The 14,418-nt window shown below is 33.3% G+C and overlaps 1 protein-coding gene across 3 annotated transcripts in view; it reads left to right on the top strand.

The window, feature by feature from the left end:
• The window catches only part of CNTN1 (contactin 1), a 370,935-nt gene that overhangs the window by 116,911 nt on the left and 239,606 nt on the right, over window positions 1–14,418 (top strand). The gene's annotated exons all lie outside the window — the stretch shown is intronic.

Genomic DNA, 14,418 nt, shown 5'->3' with positions numbered 1-14,418 from the left:
ATTTATCAATGTCCTCTAGATTACCTAGTGTATTTGCATGAAGTTGTTCATAATGGTCTCAGATTATCTTTTGAATTTCAGTAGTATCAGTCATACTGTCCCCATTCTCATTTCTGACTTTACTAATTTGAGTCTTCTCTCTTTGTTTCTTAATTAATCTAGCTAGTGGCTTATCAATTTTGTTTATCTTTTCAAAGTACCAACTTTTTGTTTCATTAATCCTTTGTATTTTTTATTTCAGTTTCTTTTAGTTCTGCTCTGATCAGCAGTGTTAAGTGTACTGATCAGTCCATCAAAAAATTATCAATTTCTAATATCTTTTTTATTTCTAATACTTTAACTTGACTCACTTAAATTTTCCATCTTCCAGCTTATATTCTCCCATGTGCATTAATGTTTTCCACAATTCCTTCTATATTTTAAACTATATTAATCAGTTTATTTTAAACTCCCTATTTGATAGTTTCAATATCTGTATCATCTCTGAGACTGGTTCAGTCACTTGCTTTGCTCTTGAAAATAGGTTGATTTGAATTGTGTGTGTGTGTGTGTGTGTGTATGTCTCATAAATTTGAATGTTAAACATTGTGTATATAACAGTAGCGACTGAGGTAAACTGTACATCTGAAAATTAGTATAATCCTTCTTCTATCAGGTTGTTAGTGTGGGAAAATGGACTGGATTTTTCACTTTGTTGTTACTGTCATTATCTTCAATTGAACAATTTCCTTAGTGTTGGCCTAGTGGTTAGAGAATAGACTGGAGTACTGTGGTTTTTTTCTTTTCTTTCTTAAAACAATCAAACAAGAGAAACAAAAAACAATATTGTGATCCACTCCCAGCTCTCAACTTACTTTCTATGCCTTTCCCACAGGGAAGGTCTTTTTCCATGCTTTTTCCAGCATCCCAGAAGTAGAGTGCTATTGCTTGATACTCAGCACTAGGCTCATGCTAGAGCGTGGAGATAAAAAAGCATGGGTTGGAACTCTCTGTTCTGCTCTAACCCAAATCTTAGAGAGTTCCTGTGTGCCTATGCGTCAAGAGTGAGGCTTTTTCAGTATTCTTGCCATACCTTCCATACAGCCAAACTGCTTCACATATGTAGCTGGTCTTAGGCGAGAGCTCCTGCCCCTCCTTTAGCAATAGATGATGTCTACTTGGCATTGGGTATTGCTATAGAAGTTTAGACCCAAGACCTTTCCCAGGGTAGAGTGGTTTTGTTTTCTTGTTTGTTTGAACTCTTCCTCCCAGGTATATTGTGTTTCTGTCTGTGTTCTCTCTGGGTAAAAGGCTTTAGCTACCCACAGATGTTTGTCAGGTATTTATTTGGCTGGTGTTTATTTTGTAAGAAAGGAGAGTCCAAGGATGTGCATGGTATTTCATGCCTATACCTCCACAGTTCCGGTTGCTTCCTGCACAACTGCACCAACAATGGAGGCTCTCTGGTCTCCTTTCCCAACCTCAATCTTCTTTATGAGCACCTGGTGTATGTCTGTGAAGGCTGCAAATGAGTGAACCTTTTCCTTATGTTAGACGTCCCCAGCTATTTCTGATGGACATGCTAGCCCATATGACCTCGGCAGTTCTTTACAGTTTTAGCTAATTACTTCTCAACTGTATGCATCGCACATACTCCCATACTCCACCACACATGAAACAGTTTGTGCGCCTTGTTTCTACTGGAGGAGTTGTCCCTTTTGTACTTTCAGGTTACATGGCTGCTCTGCAATTTCTGCTCTCTCACAAATTTAATGAAATTACGATATTGTGGTTTATCTAATTGTTCTCATAGCTATGGCAGGAGCAACATTCTTTCTAGCTTTCTATATCCTGAATGAAGACAGAAGTCATGGACTTTCTTGAGAATAAGTCATATCATACCTCTGTTATACCAAGCACTGAAAAGTTACAGAGTAGTGACAATGTACACAAATAATTATACCTGGAGAAGACTCTAAATAATGGGTACTTAAAAAATCTCTGGAGATCAAATCACCTATATTCCTTTCTCTATAGCTCTACATTCCCTTCTGTTTCAAACACTATTTTGATATATACTTGTAAGAGAAGGCAGTAGACATATCATATTTTGAAAAGGCTCCCTCAGTGATTCTTATAACCTTCCCTTATCCATCCCCATTGATGCTAGATGAGCAGTTCTATGGTATGGAGAATATTCATCAGAGACTCACTCTCCTGCAGAGCTCAGATGGTAGACATTTCTAAAGAGCTAGCTTAAGGAGGGTTGAAGGTGATTCTAGCCTTGTCCAAAAGCTAGTGCCACTTCCTCTGAAGTTTAAGTTTCTGCTGTGCTAAAGGCAAGTCTATCATTATCAAGGACTCTGGTGTAGTCCTTCAAGTTTGGAGGAATTTGAAGATCCTAGTAAGACTGACACTGGCTAGGAGTGAAATTCACAAAGTTCTTTTTAGATACTGTCAGCGTACTATTAATCTGTTTCTGTGTTTCTTCAAGTGGAGCCTATAATACTTATTTTTTATCTTACTCTGTTTAAACTACTGCTATACATTTTTTAGGTGGGCTATCTTATTAACCTATTAAACCATAGGAAAAATGCACACTTGAGATGGATTTTAAATATAATTACATTTTGCATTTCCCTTTTTCTTTTAATATTATTATGGAAAGAGGAAGCACCATATGATGAGTTAAAGCACATTTATAGTTAATTTTCATTTAATATTTTTTATGACTTTGATGAAGAAATTCTAACGTTCATGATTATCTAAACACTCTGTTTACCTGGATGGTATAACTACTTTAGAAAGCTTCTTAATTTTTCTGTTTTCAACAGGGAAAAAGTGAAAATTTTTTGGGATAAACATTACCTGGATATTTCCTTAAGTTCAGTCATTATTCAGTTGATCAAACAAATTCTCATAGCTAACTTTTGCCTGTCCATACTGGCAACATTAGTTAAAATTTTGAATTAACTAAAAAACAACAGATGCTGGAGAGGATGCAGAGAAAAGGGAACGCTTCTACACTATTGGTGCCAATGCAAATTATTTCAACTTCTATGGAAAACAGTGTGGCGATTCCTAAAAGAAGTAGAAATTGACCTTCAGTATGACCCAAAGATTTCCCTTCTGGAAATATACCCGGAAGAACTTAAATCACTCTATAAAAAAGTTACCTGCACATGCATGTTTATTACAGCACTATTTACAATCACAAAAATATGGAACCAACTGTGCTGCCCATTGAAACTGGACTGGATTTTTTTCAAATGTGGTTCATATACAGGATGAAATATTATGCAGCCATAAAGAAGAAAAAAATTATGGACTTCACGGTAACTTGGATTGATTTAGAGTCTATAGTACTCAGTGATTTATTTCAGAAACAAAGAACTGAGTACCATATATTCTCACTGATAAGTAGATGCTGAACATTTACCATTATACTGTAAGAAAAAGATTAGCAGTAGTTGGAAACTGCCTGGGGAGGGGGACGGCACATAACATTAATAAGGGTATCTGATCTCAAACTAGGGACCAAAGGTAGGCCCAAAATTTATCTGTATGATAATCACTTATATACCCAATACTGAATTGTACCCCACATCTTAAAAATGGTTTTTGAATTAACAGTGTTACATTCAAAATTGGAAAACACTATTGCTAGAATGAGTTAGGGTTAGTTTTTAAGACTCTTCATTCGTTGAACTGTGATCTGAGATGTGCTGATAAAGGTTTAACAGCTGGCTTTCTAAGAAAAGGAAAAAAACCTCTAATTTGTAGTATTTGCTGATTTGGATTATGTAACTAGTTCCCCCACGGTTGATTTTAAGCTACCAAGATGATGTCACTGATTATGGAATTGAGAAGAGGTACCCAATAGCATGCAATTACACAGTTTTTCCATTATATGGATAAAATGGGTATAAATAATTTTGAAAGCATTGATAAAATATATAGAAAGTGATATATTTTGGGAATTTATCATTTTAAAAATATAGTTTAATTTTAAGTTTATATAATTTCATTATTAATAATGACTATATCTTTTAACAACCAAGCTTGAAAAATTTCTAAAAATTAAGATAGGCTCTTCCAAGTTGTTATGGACTGGCTCCAACAGACCACTTGTTCTAAGCTTTTGAAGACAATGGCAATTAAATTCCCAGCACCAGATTGGGTTTTGACTCATAGCCCATATCAATGATTATTTATGTTATGAAAGAAAGAGTTCAAGTCAATTTTAGCCAATCACAAAAAAGTTACATGTTATTCTTTGCATTCACATCTGCATGTCCTAGACCAGCTTTTCTTTTCCCCCATTCCCTAAACTTATTTTTCTTTGTGCCACTAATATAGATTGTTGTTCAAACAAATAGTGATCTTTCTAGTTGAGAATTTTGTATCTGACAATATTGCACCAAGAAGGCAGTCTAGATTTTACGTTCTCTTCATAAATTAGGACTTTTATTCCCTACTTTAAATCAATTCTCTATGCTTAATTGAAATTTTATGTATCTCATTAAAGTGTCATTTTGTTAAGAAAGATACCTGTACCCTTTCCCTAGAACTACAAGTAAAATATTGGCCATATCTTTAAGATACTTTTATGATTGCCTCTTTAATTTCATAGGACAAATGTTTGTGATAAAATCTTTTCCAGGAAATTACAGTCACTAGTTTCAAGATAAAACTCCTTATGAAGAAGCAAAGTTGATTGATTGCCTTATGCAATAACACCACAAAACAAATATTTTACAAAATAACCTACTGGTACATTAATATCCTGCCGTGGAACTTAATTTTTGGCAGGAAATAAAATGTGTTTCAAAGTATGCTTATCAAAAGGAACTTATACAAAACTAACTTATTAAATGAAAATATAAAGGTTGCATTTTACATCTTAAAACAATAGTCAAATAGGAATGACAAGAGTGTGGAAATAAAAAAATCATTCAAACTTATTTTTAAATGGCTCTATATTTGGAGGATTTTGCATCTCTACAGACTGGTTTTAAATGTTTGTACTTAATAAAAATCAGATGAAACTAATCTATGTAGTTAACAGTCAGAATAGTGACTATTTTTGAAGCTGATAGAGGATGGATTAGTGTACATTATATGTACACTCATGTGAAGTACATTACACTTCAATAAAAGCCTTAAAATTTTCGTGTATATATGTACATTCAAACAGGCACACAGTACAGACTTACATACTATCATCATATGGTTTAAAAATATATCTATTCAAAAAATTTTCAGAACTTTTAAAATAATAATGAGGCTAAAAGTCCATAAAGGGAACCTATGCTTTTAATGTGTTAATCAAATATTGTACTGAACATATCATCTATTTTGTAGGCATTTATTCATTTTTGCATTTATACAATAAATCCTCTTTAAAATTATTTTTCAGTTTTATTGAGATATAATTGACAAATAGAAATTATATAAATTCAAAGTGTACAAAGTGTACAAGGATTACAAAATGATGTTTTAATATCTGTATACATCGTTTAATAATTCCCACAATCAAGCAAATTAACATATTCATCACCTCAAATAGTTACTTTCTTTTCTTTTTGTGGTGATAATATTTAAAGTCTAATTTTTTAGAAAATTTCAAGTGTGAAATACAGTATTATTAACTGTCATCTGTAAGTTTATACCCTTTGATCAACATCTCCCCAATTTCCCCCACAATTGATACCTGACCTCCTACTGTAGGTTTCTACGAGTTTGACTTTTTTAGATTTCACATATAAGTGAGATTATGTAGTATTTGTCTTTTTATGTTTGACACTTCAGTTAACAAAATGTACTCTAAATTCATTTGTTGCAGATGGCAGGACTTCCTTTTTTTTTTTAAAGGTTGAATAATATTTAATTGCATATACATCAATGTTATGAAAATATGTCTTAGGTTTTTAAAAATTATTTGTTTTATTTTAAAGATGTTGGGCACAATTCAGGATTAGGTTATACAAATGGTCATTGTAAGGATAAAGTTTAGGCCCAAACTTTATATCAATTTATTTATTTTAATTTTAATTTAATTTAATTTAATTTAATTTTTTTTTTTTGGAGTCTCACTCTGTCGCCCAGACTGGAGTGCAGTGGCCGCTCCTGGCCACTGCAGCCTCGACCTGCTGGGCTCCGGTGATCCTTCCGCCTCAGCCTTCCAGGTAGCTGGAACTACCAAGCGCACGCTAACACACCCGGCTGATTTTTTATTTATTGTAGAGATGAGATCTCGCTAAGTTGCCCAGGTGGGTCTCGAACCCGCGGGCTCAGGCATTCCACTCACCTCAGCCTCCCAAGGCGCGGAATTACAGGCTGAGCCACCGAACCCGGCTTACATCAATTTTTTAATCCATTCATTCAACAGTGGACACTCAGGTCATGCTCATAACTTGGTTATTGTGAATAATACTACAGTGTATGTAGGAGTGCAGATATATCTTCAAGATAGTTATTTCATTTCTTTTGGATATATACCCAGAAGTGGGATTGCTAAATCATATGATAATTCTATTTTAAGTTGATCCTACATAATGTATTCCATAACGCTGTACCAATGTACATCTCTAGTAAATGTATAGTGTTCCAACAACACCCTGGTCAACATTTGTTGTTTTTTAACTTTTTGATAATAGCCATTTTATGGGATGTAAAGTAGTATCTTATTGTGGTTTTGATTTGCATTTCTCTGAGAATTAGTGACCTTAAGTACATTTTCATATATGTGTTGTTTTTTTGAATATCTTACTTGGGAAATGTCTATTTAGGTCTTCTGTCCATTTTTAAATTTTTTTTTTCTGTTTAGTTGCATGAGTATTTTGGAGACTAACTTTTTACTGAATACATAGTTTCCAAATATTTTCTCCCCTTCTGTGGGTTGCCTTTTCATATTGTTTCCTTTGCGGCGCAATTTTTTAGTTTAATGTAGCCTCACTTGTTTATTTTTGCTTTTGTTGCCTGTGTTTTTGTGTTATATATTAAAAATATTATTGCCAGGACCAATGTTATGGAACTTCCCCCATGTTTTCTTCTAAGAGTTTTATGGTTTCAAGTATTATGTTGAAGTATTTAATCCATTTTGAGTTGTTTTTTGTGTATGTTGTAAGATGAGGACTCCATTTAACATTTTTGCAAATGGATAGCCTGTTTTCCCATACCATTTACTGAAGAGACAATTGCTTCCTCATTGTATATTGTGGGCACTTTTTTCTTTTCCTTCTAGAATTCCTACAATGCAACTTGATGATGTTTAATAAATACCAGAGTTTTCTTTATTCCTTTTCATTCATTTTTTTCTTCTCTGATTGAGCATTTTTAAATGCCTTGTCTTCAAATTCATAGATTCTTTCTTTTGCATGATTATATTTGCTGTTGACACTCTCCATTGCATTTTTAATTTCATTCATTGTACTTTTCAGCTCCACAATTTTTTCAGTTCTTTTTTTATTATTATATCTCTCTGTTGAACTTGTTCTGTTCATGTACTGTTTTCCTAATTTCATTAAGTTTCTGTCTGTGTTTCTTGTAACTAGGTGAGCTTCCTTGAAACAATTATTTTATATTATTTCTCAGGCAATTTGTAGATGTCCATATCTATGGGGTTCGTTACAAGAAAATTGTTGTGTTTTCTTTTGTGGTGACATGTTTCCTTGATTTTTCATGTTTCTTGTTGCCTTGTATTGATGTCTGCACATTTGATATAGCAATCACTTCTTTTAGACTTTATAGACTAATTTTTCTTGGGAAAGGAATTTAGTTATGAGTGGGTTCAAGGATGCTAGCTAAGTAGGTGTCATGGTTTCATCTCCAATGAGGATGCGGTGGCATAGTTTTCATGCAACTCTGTCATCTGAGGTTAGTTTTGATGAAGATTACAACAGGGTTCCCCATTGGTCAAACTGTGTATGTTCACGGCAGAAACAACAGCTATTGGGGTTTTACTGGCAAAGGCTCAGTTTCTCCTGATCTCTTTTTCTCTCATAGGTAAACCTATTTATTAGTGGCTCTCTCTTGTCACTAGATCCAGCTCATAGGCACGCTTAAGATGGCAATGACACTAGTATCTGATAAACAGCATCTGTGGAGAATCCAAGAAGTCTTGGTCTGGAGCATGGCATTCATAAAGGATCATGGCTCCGAGATCTGGAGTGTAGAGTCAGGGTCCAGAACACACTTATGCAGAGAGACTGCAGGGCCTGGGATATTGCTAGCCCACAGTGGCTGCGGCTCTGATGTTTGAGGCATGGACACTCACAGTATAGTCATAGAGCTGGGATTCTGGAATATGGGTACAGGTAGAGTGGTCATGACTCCAGAGTTTGGCATGTGTGGGGTTGGCAGGGATGAGGAGAATGGCAGCACTACAGTGCTTCCTTCTTCAGAATGGAATTGCAGCATCTCCCTCTTCAGTGGATTCACTGTGGCAATGACTGTTGGTTACCTCAGTGGTGAAAGTGGCCAGTATCCCCTGCAAAGAAGGTCACTAGGAGCCATGTTGGTACCTGATATGTGGCTGATACTGATAGCCCCACTCTTCTAGCCATTTCCAGATGTCTCAGATATGCTAATCTCTCCAGTGGGATTTTCTATGTGATGATTAACCATTTTTGTTTGTTTGTTTTTGTTTTGTTTGTTTATTTTTGCTTCATTGTGTTGCTGAAGTTTCTTGATTGAATGGCTGAGCACTCTCAAAGCTATTTTTGTTTATGGATAGCTGTCTAATTGTTGTTTTTTGTTGTTGTTGAAGAAAAAAACTGGTATCTCCATCTCCATCATCTTGCTGACATCACTTCACAATAAATCATCTTAAAGAAATGACTCATAGCTTGAGTCATGGTTTTCAAAGCTCAAAAATTCTAAAAGAACTAACAGTGTACAGACATTTGTTGACTTCTTTTAAAAAGAGACATAATGAGGTAGGTCTAAATTGTCCTGAGACAAGAAATATATTTAAACTATTTTGCAAATATTTAAATTTGTTATTAGAGAAGATAAATAGAAAGTAATTTTAAAAGCTCTTCCCTAATGTGTCTTTAGAGAGAAAGACTGGCAGATAGCCGAAGCAGTTTGGTGACTCTTGGGACAGAACTGGTTGCTGACATCTCTTGGCTTGGAGTTAAATATTATTTCCTCCAACAGCATTTAGTCACTTAAAAAGAAAATCTTCCACTTTTAAAAAGTGGAACTAAAAGTCAATATGATTAAATAGGGATACTTTGTTATACTTTGATAAACTTAAAAGACTTTAAATTATATTTTTCAATTATACTTGTCACACTTACTAGGATTCTTAGTGGCCTCATTTTACTTGGAGTTTAAATTGCTATTAGGTCATTTTCATGAAACCTGGGAAATTATTTGTATATATTAATATCTGTAAACTTATAGATGTATTAAGGAAAATCTTGGATAGTTTAATGGAACTAGAAATCTACTAATGTTGCATGAACAACGTACAAGTATCTCAATTTTTGAGATATGTTAGGATACCTATTCACTATCAGTATTTATTTTTATTCTTTCTTTAATTTAATATTTTTCTTAATTACTGAAGAGATGTTTTAAGTTGAGTTAGATGATATCATTAGAAAGTTTTTTTTTTTCCTCGTTATCATCGTGACGCTGGCTGTAAATCTTTTTGAGTTTTCTTTCTTATATTTCCCTCACTTTTAAAATGTATCTCTAATATTTCAAACATTTAGATAGTATACAAAGCAAAACTTCTGTTCCAGTATCAGCTTAATATAAATAATGTACGCATGTGAAATCCTCTCCAACCATACCCTCCTTCTCTCCCTAGAAGTAACTAAAATCCCGCATTTGGTATTTACATACTTCTCAGGTCTTTTTTTAATATTTCCCATTCATCTGTGTGTATCTATAGACAAAATATGATATTATTATACTGTTTTGTTTTTAAATTTTATGTGATTGGAACTGACAGTTGAGTTCTTCTATACTTTTTTATTTCTTCAGTGTTAGGCTTTTAGGCTCTGTCTATTTTGACACTTGTAGTTCTATTTTATTTTTTATGATTTAATTTTTTTAAATGCTATTAAAATGTGATATAGCATAATAAATGTGGGCTTTTGTCATTGAAACTAAAATTCTGACTTATTTCTTATATCTATGTACCTTTAAGAAAGTTAATTAAACTATTTTAGTTTAATTTTAATGGTTTAAACTATTAAACCATTTTTAATGTGTAGAATTGGGTAATAGCATCTTCTTTATCAAGTAGTCTCTATATAATGATATATTGTATATATGGAGATATATGCATACACACATATATACAATATTATGTTTGGAACAAAATAATAAATGTTCATTCTTTTCCATATTCTAATTTATTTTTATCACCAATTCTTAAAATTAGTTGTGATTACTATACATAATTTTAACATGACCACTTTTTAGTCTTCTGGGACATGAGAAAGCAAAGAAGTAAGAATAAAATATTCCTTTATAACTGTGGTTCTGTGGTTCTTAGCAGCTTGATGTGGAAGGGGGCTAAACTATGAAGTCAGAAATTCTGGGTGTGACTTCTGGCTTACCAGTTCGTTGGTCATGTGGCTTGGCCACATTCCATAATTATTCTCTGAGCATGACTTTTCATTGATAAAATAGAAATAAATGCTACTTAAATGATAAAGACTTTGCAATTATCAAATTAAATCATTCTTCCAGCCTTACATTATATGTCTAATACATATTACCAGTTTTTTCTTTTGCCATCAAGTTATTCTTATGTCAAGATGTTAACAGCAGGCTTTTATATACATTTACTTAACTACATCTCAGGATTTCATCTTCCATCTTCTTTTCACTGTACATATTCAACCCTGAGTTTTTTCATTGACTCCCATAGAATAAGCAGCTCTGGACATTTCCAAACCTATTTACTGAACTACAATCTTATTATCCAACTGATTATTGGAAATTTTAGGCATCCAACTCTTCACTAACTCTTCATCTTGCTTCCCACTTTACTCTTCCTTTGTTGTGTCTAATATTATTTTCTCATTATCTCTTCATATTCTCATAATACTTAATATTATTGACTCTAGTGTTTAAGTATCTCTAGAATGATGTCCTCATTACTATACCCCTATATCTGCCTTGTTTAAGCCCTCATCACTTCTGGTGGACTAAAGTGGTGCTCTATTAAGCATATTCTTTGCCTCTGGCTACTGCATCTAGCCTATCATTCCATCACAAAATCTAGTCATATTGCTCTCTTGGCAACGTCTTCAAATATTTCTATTTTTGAAGAATAGCATCAAACACTTTAATGGTGTTAAACATGTCCTATATAATCAGGCTTTTAACAATTTTTTAAAAGGCTTATATCAAGAAGATGGAAGATGAAATCTTGAGATGTATGTATCTGATATATAAATCAGATTCCATATAATTTTGCCTTGTTACCTGACAAACTGTCCATTGTATCCAAAGTTCTCATGATACAGATAATTCAACTTCTCAAGCTTATCATGTAACATTCTGCCTCCCTACAAATGCATGTGTGGTTCTTCTTACGGGAAATTCCTTTCCTCTCAAGCATTTTCTTTCAAGTCTTAGCCTCGAGGGAAATGAATTAATGCTTCTGAAGTCCTTACTGTGTCAGAAGTTGTATTAAGTAACATAAATTCATTGTAATTGTTGTATTTCCTAGTAACTCAATGAGTTTGAGAAAAATCTCCATTTTAAAGATGAGAAAATTGAGACAAGATTTATACCTTCATTGGACGACTACAAAAACTATATTTTTAACAATTTGCTCTAAATAAGTTATTTAATTCTCACAAAAAAACCTAAATGTTAACTTGATTTTTACATGGTAAAACTGATGCTCAGAGAGTATGAATGGGTCTCCAAGGGCATATACTTAAATTCAGCAAAGCCCGAATTTAATCTCAAATTTGTCAAACATTAAAACCCATACCCAGTGTCTTTAAATTTTAGTTTTTTCTTAATAAATTATTTCCTAATGTTCCCATGGGTAGATGGTAATGCCAATATTTCTTCCGCTGATATGCCTCATATAGTGGAATAAATTAAGAAGAATTAACATTTAACTATCAGTTATTTAACACATCGGTGCAATTTTATGTGTTTCATAATTATCCCATGTACATATCTTGGTGTGTATCATAGTGACTAGATATCAGCACTCCATATTAATGTAGTTACAGGTTTTCCTCACTAAAGTACAAATAATTTAAAGGCAACCAATGATCTATATATACTTGTTTTTCTAGTATCTAGTGCAATTTCTTGCATAGAAGGACACAGAGAAAAGTAGAAAGAATGTATTAAATCTTAGGGAACTAATGAAATCTTCTACAGTACTTATCCCTTGAGCTTAGGAATGTATAAACTTTAATAGGTCAAATTATTTTTCTAACTTTTCTTGGCATTATTTTTTACTTATACTGGAGATAAATTAGGCATGTTTTCAAATGACAGTAGTCAGGCAGTCTAGTTAAATATATTAATAGAGATCATAGATTTAACAAAATAAATATATTTTGATGTATTCCCAAATTTTGATTCACTTTATGGACCCTATTCACATTACAGAGTTTAGTCCCTATTGTACATGCACTATAAATTCAGTTGGAAAGTCTCTTGATCTGCAAAGACATCAAATTTGTCTAAAGTGGCTATCTCTGTTTCCATCCATTTGAAAAGATCGGTTAAGTGTTTTTCTCAGGCATAGCCAGACTTCTGAAAAATGGAAATTTGCTCTTTATTACAGCCTTGGGCTTTGTTTTATCTGACAGTACTACTGTCTACTTTTCCTCATCATTTTTATTCAAGTCTTACTCGCTGCATTCCTTCTTTGAGTCCTTCAGGATTTATTATCTCTATAGTTTTTCTCAGGCCATATCTTTCTCTCCTTTGTGGGCTCCTAATTTTGGTCTACTCTAGGATGATGAGGATAATAATGATAAGTGTTTGAGTTTGTGTGTGTGTGTGTGTGTGTGTGTGTGTGTGTGTGTGTGTGTGTTTCTCATCTCTCTCCACATCTTTGGACAATTGAATCCTAAAAATGTATCAACTGGATGCAAAGCAGCAGTCTTCACTTTAGACTTAGATTATGGATATTTGTATGTGAGCAAAGATACTGTCTTTCCTCCTACTTACTGCAGAAAGCAAGCTAGACTGAGCTGATGTTCTCCCCAGCCACCTGGTTATGCATTGTTGAATCATGTCATTTCAGGAAGTTTAAATTTATAATGCTTGCTTTTGCAATTACTGTAGGTTATATAAATAATTTAGATTTCCTAAATCTATTCTAATATACTCATACCTGATAAATTTCAAAATGTTCAAATTTCTACTGTTTATAAATGAAATGTTTTCTTCAAGTGAAATTGCTTCTCAGTATGATTGCATTGAAAAAAACCGTAATTTTTAAAATGTCTGAGACCTTTCAAATTTCTATTTAAGGAATAAATAATATTACTTATATAAGAGATAAATACTATAAAATAAAGCCTACCATATAGTTTACTTAAAGTTAAAGTTAATTAACTTAGCAGCAATATATATATATATATACACACATATGTGTATATACATATATACATATATATGTGTATATATATATATAAACAGAAGCTACCCAAGGCAGAATAAAACATGGAACATGGAGTACAAAGTTATTGGATGGCAAATTTTTTAGACTGCTACTTAGAATATTTTAGCATAATCTTGATCATTCGGGTGTAATTGTCTTCCCTATGGCTTAGCAGGGATGATGCTTTACATGCAGTTGGAAGGAAAACATATCCCTGGACATCTTTGAACTCTACCCCTATTGTCATCAGCACCTCTGCTACCTTCAAAGGCTGATATCAGCTGTTATTGTTTTGTTGACTAAAAAATCATCATGTCATGCCTCCAAGGGTAAATTGCTCCCTACAGCATAGATGTCAGTTGCAAAATATTCGTTATACTTGGACAGTTATCCTCTACTCTAGCTCTGAGCCATGAACATGAAGGTCTCACTCTGGTTTTACAGATGGTCACAAATATATGTGTGTGTGTGTGTGTGTGTGTGCACATGCGTGAACACATGAGAATGAAATAAAGGAGGCTTTGGGAAGACATGACTTTAGGCATCCCACTGACCTTAATAACATCATGTTTAGTCATCTTTCAGTGAAAAAATAAGGCTTAATTGGTTTTCATATCTAATACACTTTGAGAAGATAAGCAAGCATTTCTTGTACATATATGCATTTACTGTTTTACATGGATCTCTCACTGGAGTATTTTTGCAAATACTGTTAGGACATTTAAAAATGCTCCTTGTGCTTTCCCTTGATGAATATTAGCATAATTAAATGCACATTTAGTTTTAAGCTAGTTTTTTTTTCAGGCAGTGAAAACTGTGTGCGTTCT

The sequence above is a fragment of the Carlito syrichta genome, unplaced genomic scaffold, assembly GCF_000164805.1.
Source record: "Carlito syrichta isolate Samal-C Ts95f unplaced genomic scaffold, Tarsius_syrichta-2.0.1 Scaffold103341, whole genome shotgun sequence".
Taxonomy (NCBI): domain Eukaryota; kingdom Metazoa; phylum Chordata; class Mammalia; order Primates; family Tarsiidae; genus Carlito; species Carlito syrichta.
The sequence above is the reverse complement of the archived record's forward strand: the minus strand, read 5'-3'. Positions and strand labels throughout refer to the sequence as shown.